Consider the following 12956-nt stretch of genomic DNA (forward strand, 5'->3'; position numbering starts at 1 on the left):
TCACAAAGGTTTGGGTCATTCCCATTTCAAGTGATGAGTGACAGTTGCATAAGTACATCTACATCTGCCTATATCAATGACTTACCTATATGTAGCAGCTTCAGCTGTGTGATTATTGGTGTAGCTGAAGTGATGTATCATACATAGTTTCCGCACACAATCTGATTGGATAAAAGCATGCAGGAATTCGTCTTGGTGCTTTTGGTTCAGTGGTAGCTTTCCACTAAATTCACTGTTGGGTAGATTTCACTTCATCGAAAGGCCCAAGTGAAAATGAGCCTAGAAGTCATGACACCAAATGCAGTCACCATTTATGATTGAAGAACAACATGTGACAGAACGATGATCAGTGGAATTACCTCACTAGTGTGCAAAGTAGTGCAGCTGTGTTCAGTATTTCAGTGCTGTTATACTAAACACAGAACTTTATACGAGTTGTTTAGATGGCATAATCAACAAGACCCCTCTAATAAGTGATGGCAAAGGATAAATAAAAAGCTGCTGCCTCAGGTACTGTCATTGGCCAAAAATATGCATTCTCACATGCAGCAGATACAGTTCATAAACTGGTTTACATACAGGTAAGAAATGTAACCGCCTCACGTGATAAAATTTAAATAAGACCAGCTGAGTACCATATAGAGCACCTTTCATGGGGTCAAGTTGTAGTGACATGTCTTGATATTAGAAGTTGTGCTGTTTTATTCACACGCATGCATGTAAACGTAATGTACGCATACAATTTGTGTTTACGTGTTACTGTGTGCATAAAATGAACAGCACAATTTACACAATCAATACGTAAATACGAATAAGTTTTTTTACTGGATTAATCACTATTAGTTTCGCAATGATTTCTCACATGCAGCAACTCAACTGCATGCATACGTTAAGCTGATGTTGCTAATATATGCTGGGCTTGGCTACCATTTCCAAAATATGACAAAATAAAGAAATGTCCATGTGTATGACTAAAATTGATGGTTTGACAATATCTTATCTGCCTGGGTAGTAAACTTGTGCAAAAAAAATGCAGCACACTGACCAAAACATTGTGGCTAATATAACATAGGGAGCAAATATTCTGCCGGCTGAGTCACTTGGAAAATTTTGCCACCAATTCATTCTCATTGGCTCTCTTCAATCACATATCTAGTGCTGACATAATTGTGAAATTTCTGTTTAGAATATTCTCATGAGAGCCAATAGGCACCCTTTTTATTGTGATAGCAGCTTAATTCTCAGGTGCAATGCACTGTGGCCATGAAAATGCTTAAGAATGATGAGGTGAGGCACCTCTTTCCATAGTCTGGCAGCGCAGCTGAAGAATGTTCAGTTAATGAGTGGAAGCATGGCCTGCGCAAAATAAAGATCACCGAGATGGCCACTCATAGTGTCCAACATCCTACATCCACGAATAATAGGTAGCAGTACACTTACAGATAGATGAAAATGCACCGAAAAAACACCTAATGGACACAGTTTGCAGGCTCAAGTCAGTTTAACACACATTGTTTGGTAATGACTGTGGGCAGAACGAACAACAGGATAAAAAATATAGCACTTCCAAGTCAGATAATGTTGGACCCTGTAATAAATAATGGCTTGTGCCAAAACAGGTGACACGAACGAGAGAACGAAATAGGGTGGATGCACACAGTAACGGCAAACTTTCGTTTAGTTTATTCTGCCTGCATTACTAACGTGACCATAGCTAGCCAGTGAGGAAGAACTCTGGGCAAGATTTCTTGCATGCGATTCTGCTGGCAGCTAGCAGAATATATCACCATACCTGTGTTCTTATTTTTTTTACATGCATATTGTTTTTTGTCAGGGAACGTAAATTTGTACTTAATCATAAGGAAGTATCCAGTACTCATTCATACCATATTCATCTACAATACCACTGGTTTCTTCACAGACTCCGCTTAGTCACCAGCAAAAACCAAGCAGTTAGCATTTTTGGGTATGCAAGCCACTTGCATCACAAAATATAAAGCAATTTCCTTCGTGCAATCTAGAAATTCCTGATATTCACAACACTGCCTACATGATACAAATCAAGGCTGCTAGAAATTTGCATTCACAGCATTAGTGCTCAGGCGCATCCACATTTCAGGACAGCACAGTATGTCTTGACGTATGTAACTATTATGATGTTCCCTATATTACCCTCACCGATAGAAGCATCTTCAAAAGTGCCGTAACAACTTTTGCAACAAACGACACATGTACGAAGCAGAAAGGTCGGTGTGATAGGGCTTCTCTCTCGGGGTACTACGTAAGAAAACGCGATCGGCAACACTTATGCACAGTTCACTTCTTAGCATACGCGCATCACATAAAACGAGAACATTTACGCCTAGTACCACTGCAACACATATATATCCCGATTTGTAGCTTGCGAATACTTCGTAACAGCAACAACAGAGCTCGAACCGGCTCGAACGTCACGGTCACCACGGCGCATCGCAGGCGGCAAAACTAAAGCCCCTATATTTATAAAAGTAGCGCCATTCTTAGATCTTGCCGCCACCGCGCTCACCCCGGCGCTTCTTCCTCGCCCTCTCTTAGCCGCCTCCTGTCGCCCCAGCCTCCTCCGCTCCCCCATTGGCCAGTCCGTGTCACGTGGAAGTTCGTGTCGCGCTTTTGTATATTTTTTCTTTCCAGCGCGCTCCGACTGCCATTCTCGGGCCTGTGCGACGAAAGTGCTGTACGCACAAACGGATCAAACGTGTTAGGGACAAGAACTTCGTTGTGATGGCATGCTGCTGCGCCTTAAGTTGCCGCAACCGACAAGGCGAGGGCAAAAGGCTTTTTTTGTTTACCATCCAGCGTGCGCAAACGCTTGCTGCACACTTGATATTTGCGCCGTCTCGCATCGTCGCGTTGCTACTTCCAAAACGGCATTATTAAGACCAGTTACTGACTGACGAAGCAAAATCGCGCCTCGAAAACGTCTCCGCAGGGCGCGATCGAAGTTTTCCTCGGATTTTCTCTGGTAGCGCTTTAGCTGTCGTCTGCCACGGCAGGCCCGACGCAGGCGGCGCCACTGTCGATATCGCGCCTCGATCGCGCTGGTCGCGCCGAGCGCGATAGTGGAACGGAGGAGGAGGGAAGTGGATGGCGCTACTTTTATAAATATAGGGGCTTTAGGCAAAACGGCTCACGCAGTATAGCACACGAGGAATGACAGCGATAACGAGGAAACAAATCTTATCGCTACTGATCTTGTCATCACTTCTAAAGGTTGTAAAGGACTGGCGTTCACCACATCGCGGCAACAAACTGCATACACAGAACACATGCAAGTCGCGTACGCTGTGTGCCGATCGGACACTTTTCACTTCGCCACGCCCTGAATATGTGTTGTATATTCAGAATACACGGGTATGTGATGGCCTTCTCGTTTGCAATTCACACGCGAAGCACGGCACAAGAAATCACGAAGTCGACGGCTTGAAATATTTCTTCGACGCTCGCACAAACACAACACACTTCCTCCGCTCCGTCTGATTCTGTCGGCGATCGCCCGCACTGATGATGCCTGGGAGGGTACACCGGCTTGCTGCCTTCAACGACTATCTTCGTGGGTGCTGGATAACTCTAGTAAGAATCACAAGAACGAGAAAAGAACAACTGTTTCTGACACGGCTGTAGAGAACTCGCGTACCCGCTTCGCTTCGCTTTGAGCATGGGAGCATGGCTTCGAGCGTGGCTTCGAGCAAGCATGGCAAGCCATGTTTTTTCGAATATGGATGGATGGATAGATGCTATGAGCGTCCCCTTTGAAAGGGGGTAGTGGGTTGCACAACCAAGCCCTTGTTATTATTTTGTTTAATGTCCTACGTTTATTTTTGAGAAACACATAAATACAAAGAATTCCAGGCATCAGCCTTTTTGAACCATTACTGGGAACTCTGTTTCGGTAAGTCTCCGTTGTTTGTGGTCTCCCTACTTTTCTGCCACCAATGTTTTGTGTATTTCTGTTCCTTGTGATTGCCCTCTAGTGACTGTTTTGACCCCGGCAGCACCTGCGCCATCAGCATCAGTCTCGCACCCGCGTATTTTGGCTCTCCGTCTCCGGGTTGGCTGCGATATACACAAAGCACGTGGACCTTTTCCTGTTGGCAATGGCTCTTCGTATGAGTAACGCGACAACAGACTTTTTAATCGCGTACATGTCTAACACAACTAGGGTGGACTGGACGCGCGTATCTGTAATGGTCGCTGCAGATATAATCAACGAGCAGAGGCGGGCGAAGAAGCGCAAGCCTGTTCGAGATATCTTGAAGCAGCGGCGTAAGTTCGGCGAATATTTCACCCTTGTCCGTGAAATGCGTCTTGGAGATGGCCAGTACTTCTTCCAGTACTTCCGGATGTCCGTGCAAAGGTAAACACTCATGTTCCTGGTTTTTTAGTTGGCCTGCTTGTCCTGTGCATGCGTTTTCCTTGCGTCAAATTGGGCTATCGCAACAAGTACCAAGGTGGAAGGTGTCGATATGTTGGCGAGCCATTTAATATTAGTGCATTAATAATATTCCAGGATTTATTTCCTGCTTCTCTTTTTTGGGGTGTGTGTGCAATATGTATATGTATCACTGCTTGTGCTACGTGTAAGCTAGGCTTAAAAGAATCGGTGCTGGGTTCTGTGTGTTTACCGACTTGCTTTGGTACGTTACGTAGTTTGCACGGCACAGACTAATAAACCAGCAATGCGTCTCAACGAGCACATTTGTCATATGTCAGCATGAAGCCTTCTATGCATTTAGTAGGCGTAACGTGCGCGCATTCCCGCGCTCAACCGCATAAGCCAACTTTTGCAGTAAAGAGATAAGCACTGTGAGTAAATGGCAGTATTAATCCCACTCCCACTTTTAATTGCTGCACGTTTTTAACGCGCACATTTTTTAAGAGAGTGTTTCAACGTCTCGTTTTAACGGCAGGTTTGATCGTCTTCTGGCGTTGGTGCATCCACTGATACGGCCAAAAAGGGTCACGTGCAACACTTTGTCATCCGGTGAAAAACTGGCATTCACGTTGGGGTAGGTGTTGCATCACACATTTAGAGCGGTTTGTACATCGCGGAAATATTACGTTCAGTAACTGGAATGTGCTTCCTTTCGGCATGTTGCACCTGTGTTAATTTTCGTTCTATTATGGTTACATTCTTTAAGCGTTTTTAGTGGCAGTTATCGTCAAAGATAGTATCGCACATTCCGTGGTCTGTTTCTGTTGTGTGGTGAAATGCTTGAAAGCATTCATTATTGTTTTTTTAGGAAGCGATTGTTCTTTTTGCTGGGCATAGAAATCAAAGAAATTCACATCTGAGACATGATGCAATCTCTGTAAAGTGAACGTTTAGTCTAGCGGTTAAACGTTACACAACTGCATAAGATGGTACATTTCAGACTGGATATAACGAACACTTGTTGCAAAAAATGTGTTCGCTTTATAAGAACGATATAATTGCACTTTCCTTTAAAAATACCGATAAAGAACAACAAGGTGCACAAGTACCACTGTATTGCCAAGAAATTGTGCGCACATTGCTTATTCTGACAAACCCTCCATCCATTTGATCTAGAAGTGACATACTGGTGTCATGTTCATGACTGCCAGGTTCACTGCCTTGTTGTTGAGCCTTTGAGAACGTTTGAGAATTGGTGTGTGAATCTTCAAAGATATATCTCAAGGAACATGAAAGAGAATAATAATCTGCTACTTAATGAATTAGTACTAAGAGTTAAACAAAAACTGAAATATACAAAATATGCGCCTGGGCTCCTATTAATGTTTTTTCTTGCACTGATGTGGAAAAACTGGCTGCAAAAGCCATGGCAGATGCCTCGCCTAGTCACTCCGTGGACCTTTGGGCCAATGCATTGAATAGAATTTGTCCTTTTCGTGAAATGTGATGGTGCCCTTGAGAAGACTGGTTAACAAATTTGTGCAACATTGTTTAATAGATACACTATACGTGCACTTCTTGGCATCACAGTGGCGCTGCACAGGCTTTATTTTAGCACAAGTCCAACTCGAGCCTAAAGGTTTCCATGCACTGGCCGGCTGGCTTGGCGTTAAAAAAGAGATGGCAAGTTCATTTGCTAATTCACATAACTACGAAATTTCCAAAACAAAACTTGGTTCTTTCATGCCGTTTCTTTTATCTTTCAAAATTTCACAATTCCTGGAATTTTTACATTTAAACCACTACACTGTGTTAAAATCTTCACATTTATTTGCTTCTGTACTTTCTACAGGTACTAGCAAAGACTTTTGGTTGCCTCTTGTAACTGCGAATGGCGCCAGGTTTTGTTAGTGCTAAAATTTTATGCAATTTTATACCCTGCTGCGCTTCTTTTCTTTGCAGGTACCTTGCACATGGGTCCAACATGCAAGTCATTGCGAAGTCGTATCGCATCTCTAGCACTACGGCCAGCGATATCGTTAGGCAAACCTGCCTGGCCTTACGTCGTGTGCTGGAGCCTATCTACCTTGCTAAGCCAACAACAGCCCAGTGGAAGGAAATAGCCAATGATTTTGAGGAATTATGGCAATTTCCTAATTGCATTGGTGCTATTGATGGAAAGCATGTGTCCATAGAATCTCCTTCACACTCGGCTACCTTGTTCCACAACTACAAAGGTTTTTTCAGTACGATCCTCCTTGCAGTGTGTTATGCCAGGTATCGTTTTACAATGGTGGACATTGGGGACTGTGGTTCACGTGGTGATGCTGGCCTATTTGGTGAATGCCATATAGGGCAGATGCTTGAAGACGGACAGCTCGGTATTCCACATGACAGCGAGGTGCCACGTGCACCAGTGAAGTTGCCGTATGTGTTCGTTGGTGATGAGGCATTTCCTTTAGTAAAAAACCTCATGCGACCATACCCTGGTTCTGGCCTTGACGCTGAACGCAGGGTGTTCAACTACAGGTTGAGCCGAGCTAGGCGCACCATTGAGAACACCTTTGGCATCCTTGCTAACAGATGGAGAATTCTCCGTCAGGACATCCGAGCATCTGCACGCACCATCGACATGATTGTGTGGGCAACAGTACTTCTGCACAACTACCTCAGAACGCTTGATGAGGAGGACCACAGTTGTTTCAAGTACTGTTCCGACAATGACGTTGACCGAATGGTGAACTCATTCCTGGTATATGGAGAGTAGAACTTCCAGGCAACCTAGGTATTCTTACAGAAGTCTCGGGAGGATCTCGCATTTACACTGGCTATGGAAAATCAGTGCGAGATGCTTTTAAGGCGACCTTCCACTCTCCTGAGGGGTGCGTGCCATGGCAAAAGAAGGTGCTGAGTGCAGACTTGTAAAAGTGTGCAGCGTCCCTAGCTTGCTCCCAATTGAATGGTCCTTCTGGCAAGACCGCCGTTTGTTGTATTGCCTTCAAAATTACAGCTTTGCAGTGTCTTTACCCATCAATAACATTTCCAGGGCCACGCAACAGGGGCTTTCCAGCACATTCTCATTGTCATGGCACAGACATGAAGTGCATAGTACATTTTAGTGCTTCTGCATATTACTAATGGGCCATACGTAGCATTATGCAAGGACAAAATGTATGCTGCATAGCAATGCTTTGAATTTTGCACATTAAATAGTGCGATCTGCAGCCTCTCCCCGGGCCACTGCCTGCCCCAGCATCCGTGTATCCGCAAGCTCATTGCGTGCGGTTGCACAGCTGTTGGTGCAGCCCAGTTGCAAACATTTTGGGCCCCAACAAAGCTGCTGAGCCACACCACTGCTGTGTAAATAGCTTGCCTCTCTCGGGTGTGTGTGTGTTCTGGTTGGGAACTCGAGAGGCCTCCCTTGTTATGGTGGCAGCACGGCACTAGGATGAGATAGCTGCTGTAATTCATTGCTCGGGTTCCTTGCTCCTCGAATTCCCAATGGTGTGTGTGCTCTGCAGCCTCTCTCCGGGCCACTGCCTGCCCCAGCATCCGTGTATCCGCAAGCTCATTGCGTGTGGTTGCACAGGTGTTGGTACAGCCCAATTGCAAACATTTTGGGCCCCAACAAAGCTGCTGAGCCACACCACTGCTGTGTAAATAGCTTGCCTCTCTCGGGTGTGTGTGTGTTCTGGTTGGGAACTCGAGAGGCCTCCCTTGTTATGGTGGCAGCACGGCACTAGAATGCGATAGCTGCTGTCATCCATTGCTCGGGTTCCTTGCTCCTCGAATTCCCAATGGTGTGTGTGTTCTGCAGCCTCTCCCCGGGCCACTGCCTGCTCCAGCATCCGTGTATCCGCAAGCTCATTGCGGGCGGTTGCACAGGTGTTGGTACAGCCCAGTCGCAAACATTTTGTGCCAGGGTCACGCTACAGAATCATTTCATGGTGTGACCACATTTTTGTTATTTAACCGCTCTTAATCACACTTAATGTTGCGAAAGAGAAGTTCCTTCATTGCCTGACCCTTTCTCTGAACCATGGTTGTTTTGTGTGTTCCTTGTTTGCTTCCTTGTTTGTGTTTCGCTTTCTTTATGTTGCAGCCTCAAGTAACCGGGTTCCTGGAGTTGCTGTTGCTGCCGAGTTGACCGATTTCTTTGCATATCCTTTGGCTTTTGATCTATCGTGTTGGTGCTGTCTTACTCGCATGTCATTTCTTCGATGAAACGGCTGGACACCCAGACCATTGCAATGGCACTCTCGGCAGCACCTGCCTGCTAGAGAGCGCGGTCCCCAGGTGGCGGATGGGGGACCTGCCGTTATAGCAACGGCAGTGGTGCTTGCACCTCGCGGACCAACCGGCATTTCTTTTTTTTCCCCAGATTCCTTTAGGTAGCCCAGCTGAACTTTGGGTTGAAGAACCAGTGTAAATTGTGGAGCTGAATAAACCTGCCGCAGTGTTGTTTCCTGAATTTTGTTCTGTTGCTTGTGACGTTGCCACTGCCATGTGTCTGCTGCACACCTACCTAGTGAAACTCAATAAAATTATCTGTGCTCTACGTTAATGTCAACTTGCCTGCACTCCTTTGATATCTCCAGTACATATATATTTGACACCATTAGTTATCCGCATACTAATTGTGACGCGTACATGCCATTGCATGGAACATTACATCACATAAGGCATCAAAGATACCTGCAAAATACGGTTGCATTTTAGTGCATCTCTACATCTTGCTGTCTGGTACTTAGCCTCCTGCACGTTCGCTTATTCTGCTCTCCAATGCGTTGGTGGAAACATGTTGCGTTACATTCACCTGTTCTGTTTATGTCTGTACCACGCCGAGACATTAAAACAGTAACGAGGAACACTTCTGGCATTAATATTTTTTTTCGGAAACGCTGCTGCACGGCTGTGTCACGCCTGTACTTAATTAGCTAGCCATACGTAACACTTCTTGTATCAGCCCACCTGCGGGTTTTTTTGTTTTTTTTGGTGCTACAAAAAATTGCCACATGGCCTTAACGTATACCATGGGTATCTTAAATTGGTAGCACCATGAAAGGCACTTGTAGGATCACACCACGGTTGCCTTGGTACTGGTACCAGGCACTGTTATGGCAAGAATATTTTTCATTGTGCTCCGGGATATGTTTTACAACATGCGAATGTAGTTGGGGTGAAGAATGTGTCTTATATTGCAGCTGACACTGCAGTCGAACATTTCGTGTGGAGAACATACTTGGCTGTACTCTGCGCACTTGTCTTTACATTCTTGCACCTTGCTTTTGAATATTATCGCAGCGGGTAGTGGATGCCAAAGTTTTGCAAAACATTTAGGGTCGAAAGGAGAGGCGCGTAAGGGTAGATTGGGTGTTTCGCTGGCGGTGGATGGGTCGGACATTTTCAAGTGTGGCATGGTTTCATGATTTTTAACGAGTGCATTGTTTTTTTGTATTTAAACAAATTGACTGGGCTACTGAGGGAAGGAGCTCGGCCGCTGTAATGGCAGGCTAAGTGAGTTATGCTTGGCCCTCTGCGGCAGCGTCATGTTCACACAAATGCATACTCACAACTGTTTTTTGGACCATTTTATTGTTTCATTGAAAGGGAGGCTAAGACTATAGTGCTTGCGCCTTTGACTGTACTTGTACACTATTCACTATACACAAAGGTACACTGGCATCAGCATGTATGTATTGTGAGCGCATTTTGCGCATATCGTCGTCGTCATCTGTACAAACGACTCATCATATTGTGTGAGCGCTATTTGTGCATATCGTCGTTGTCATCTGTACATACGACTCATCATCATCTTTTGTCTCGTGCGGTGCTTCGTCTCTGACTTGGGCGACTGCTCGGAAATAAAGGCATCGCATCGGTCGACGTCTCACAGTATAAACAGTATCAACAGTTATTTATACTTAACATCTTCGAACACTACATGCAAAAGAACAACTTTCTCAACTTTATACAGCCACTACATAAATGGAGCATAACACAAAACCCCGAGACAAAGTGAGCAATACACGTGAATAATAGCAAGGTATGTAAAGCACTAATAATTGAATTTGGAACCCTCCCTGTGTCAACATAGCAGTCAAATTGACACCATTCTTATTAGTGAGCAACTGAAGTAGAACCTACACATAGTTGTAATTTGAAATTTAAGGCAACCAAAGCATTCATGTACTTCTCATGCTCACTTACAGACCAACTGCTACAAACTTTCACTTTGGCTACAATACTGATGAATTAGGTGTAATCATTACATAGCATTAAAGCAATCTTGGCAACCCTGCAGTCGTAGTAATGGTCTTACTCATTAGCAGCACACAGATGACGTGTGCACCTCGTTAACAGAGACAACCTAAATATAAGCACACTACATTGAAGACTTCAACATGTAGCATCCAAACCTAATTTTGGAGGACATGGCAAAGCAGTGTCGGTGCTAAACGCTCTCGGTTCTGCTCAATCTCCCGCAAGCAGTAATGATGGTGTTTCGTTTCAATATCACGATTACGTCTATTTTTGCAAGAGGTTCCTCATGCATCCATCTTATTTCAAATGTAAAACTTTGCATGGAGGTTGCTCTATATCTGCACTATCTGAACATAGGTGTTTTACTAGTCAAAAATTGCATTGCAGTTAGCCTTTTAGGAAGCTTTAGTTCGGGGGCTCCTATCCAAATACGTAGGAACCAAGAAATTATTTCTTTCCACAACCACTGCACAGGTTTTGATGAGGTTTGTTTCCATTAAAAGAAAGCATAAAAATGACAGTAAGAAGCTGCTTTTTTATGTAGGACATCAACTTAATAAAAAAAGGAAACTGCAAAAATCTTCAATATCAAGTTTACAGTACAATTGTATAACTCAGCAATACAATGTTTGTTATATCAGAATTCTTTAAACTGCATCTAATAAGATTTGTAGAGCTGACAATACTGATTCATTGTACACTGCTGTAAACAAAACCTATTAGTGAGTAGGAATTTCAAAAAACCCTCATAAACGCCGTAGCATTTTCACCTAAGTATTTTCAAATTTGTCTGCTCTAGAAGCTCGACAGATTCAGTTCACAGAACTGTGATATCTGTTTTGGGTGCAAAGATACCGATGGTTGTGCTTCAATTATATTCACACTAACCAGCTTTTAGAACTTTCCTTTTTTAAATTCAATAGCAATCAAAATTCTGCTTGCTTGAGTTACTACAACTTACCTATGTCTCTCATATGCGACAAATTTCATTCAAATTGATCCAGCAGTTATCTCGTAAAAGCATTTCTGCGTTTTACATGTATTTGAACAGGGAAACTGCAGCTCTCCCCGAGCTAAAGCTTCCTCTGAAGGTTCTTAGTGCCTATAGCTGTGCTTATTTTAGAAAATCTTCGCACTGGCGGCTGAAATGTCCCTTAGCCTCACACGCTGCACAGTACAAAATTTTCCAATCTTGAGCTGAAGCCTTGCTGCCACGTGGCTCCCATTCACTTCGAAAAGCAGCCTTCACAGCAAGGCTCAGCGCCCTGGCCAGGGCCTTGATACCTTCTCCCTTGGATACATGATAGCCGTCTGCCCCGTAGAACCTTGGTTTTGCCAATTTGCCTTTTCCAAGGAACCTGTCCTGCAATCGTAAACAGTACTTATTAGCACTTTTGGTAGCACATGAACCTTATGAAGTTAATCATACTCAACGAAATGAATCGAAGATGGATGCCGACTTTAGCTGATCAACAGGGAGCGAACTAGGTACGTTTTGTCAGTGGAGGCAACATTACACTAATGGCACTTGCTTTTTTCAGGGCAGCATTAAGTTCCCTTGTCAAACCCATGGCAATAAATATGCTGAGGTTGCCCTTGTTAGCCCATTGTAATGTTACCTAGATTTCTCATCTCAAGCGATGTGAATAGATTGTAGTGTTTGCAGATGCTGTGCGTATGGATAATTTCATTGTCAATATGCATATAACTATGTGGCTAGTAGTTTTACAAAACGCAATTTGCACAATCAGAGAGTTTATAAACATCCCAAAATGTAATTTTGTGATATGTGCAGTAACATTAGTGTTGTGCTGCGTGTGCTTGCCTTTAAACATCTCTGTATAGAAAAACTGTGCTATTAAAGCCTCAATAGCAATGCATCAAGAAATTAATAAATGCTCACAGAAGCGTTGGCACTAATTCTAAGATCACTTCCTGATTACAAGTGTTAAGACCACCTTTGTGAGATCAGTGAAGCCAAAAAAGCTTCAAATGTTCATTTTCTGCACACTCTGTCAGTGTGATTCTGCATTTTGGAGATGTTCCTTGCTAATATTGGCTCAAAACAAATAGAACTCTTCATGGCATTACTGCTAGCTTTTCTATTTTTCTTGGTGGAGGTTTTTGTCCATAAGCATCATTTCGCAATAAAACAGTAACTGCTCCTGAAACTCCAGATCTAATTATGGTATCAACCCCTATGGCTTTATAGATTATCACTGTGATCAATCTCGAACGTTTTGCTGTCTGGCACTACGCCATCATAGTGACACAAGCGAAG

Source organism: Dermacentor silvarum, chromosome 1 (genome assembly GCF_013339745.2).
Source record: "Dermacentor silvarum isolate Dsil-2018 chromosome 1, BIME_Dsil_1.4, whole genome shotgun sequence".
Taxonomy (NCBI): domain Eukaryota; kingdom Metazoa; phylum Arthropoda; class Arachnida; order Ixodida; family Ixodidae; genus Dermacentor; species Dermacentor silvarum.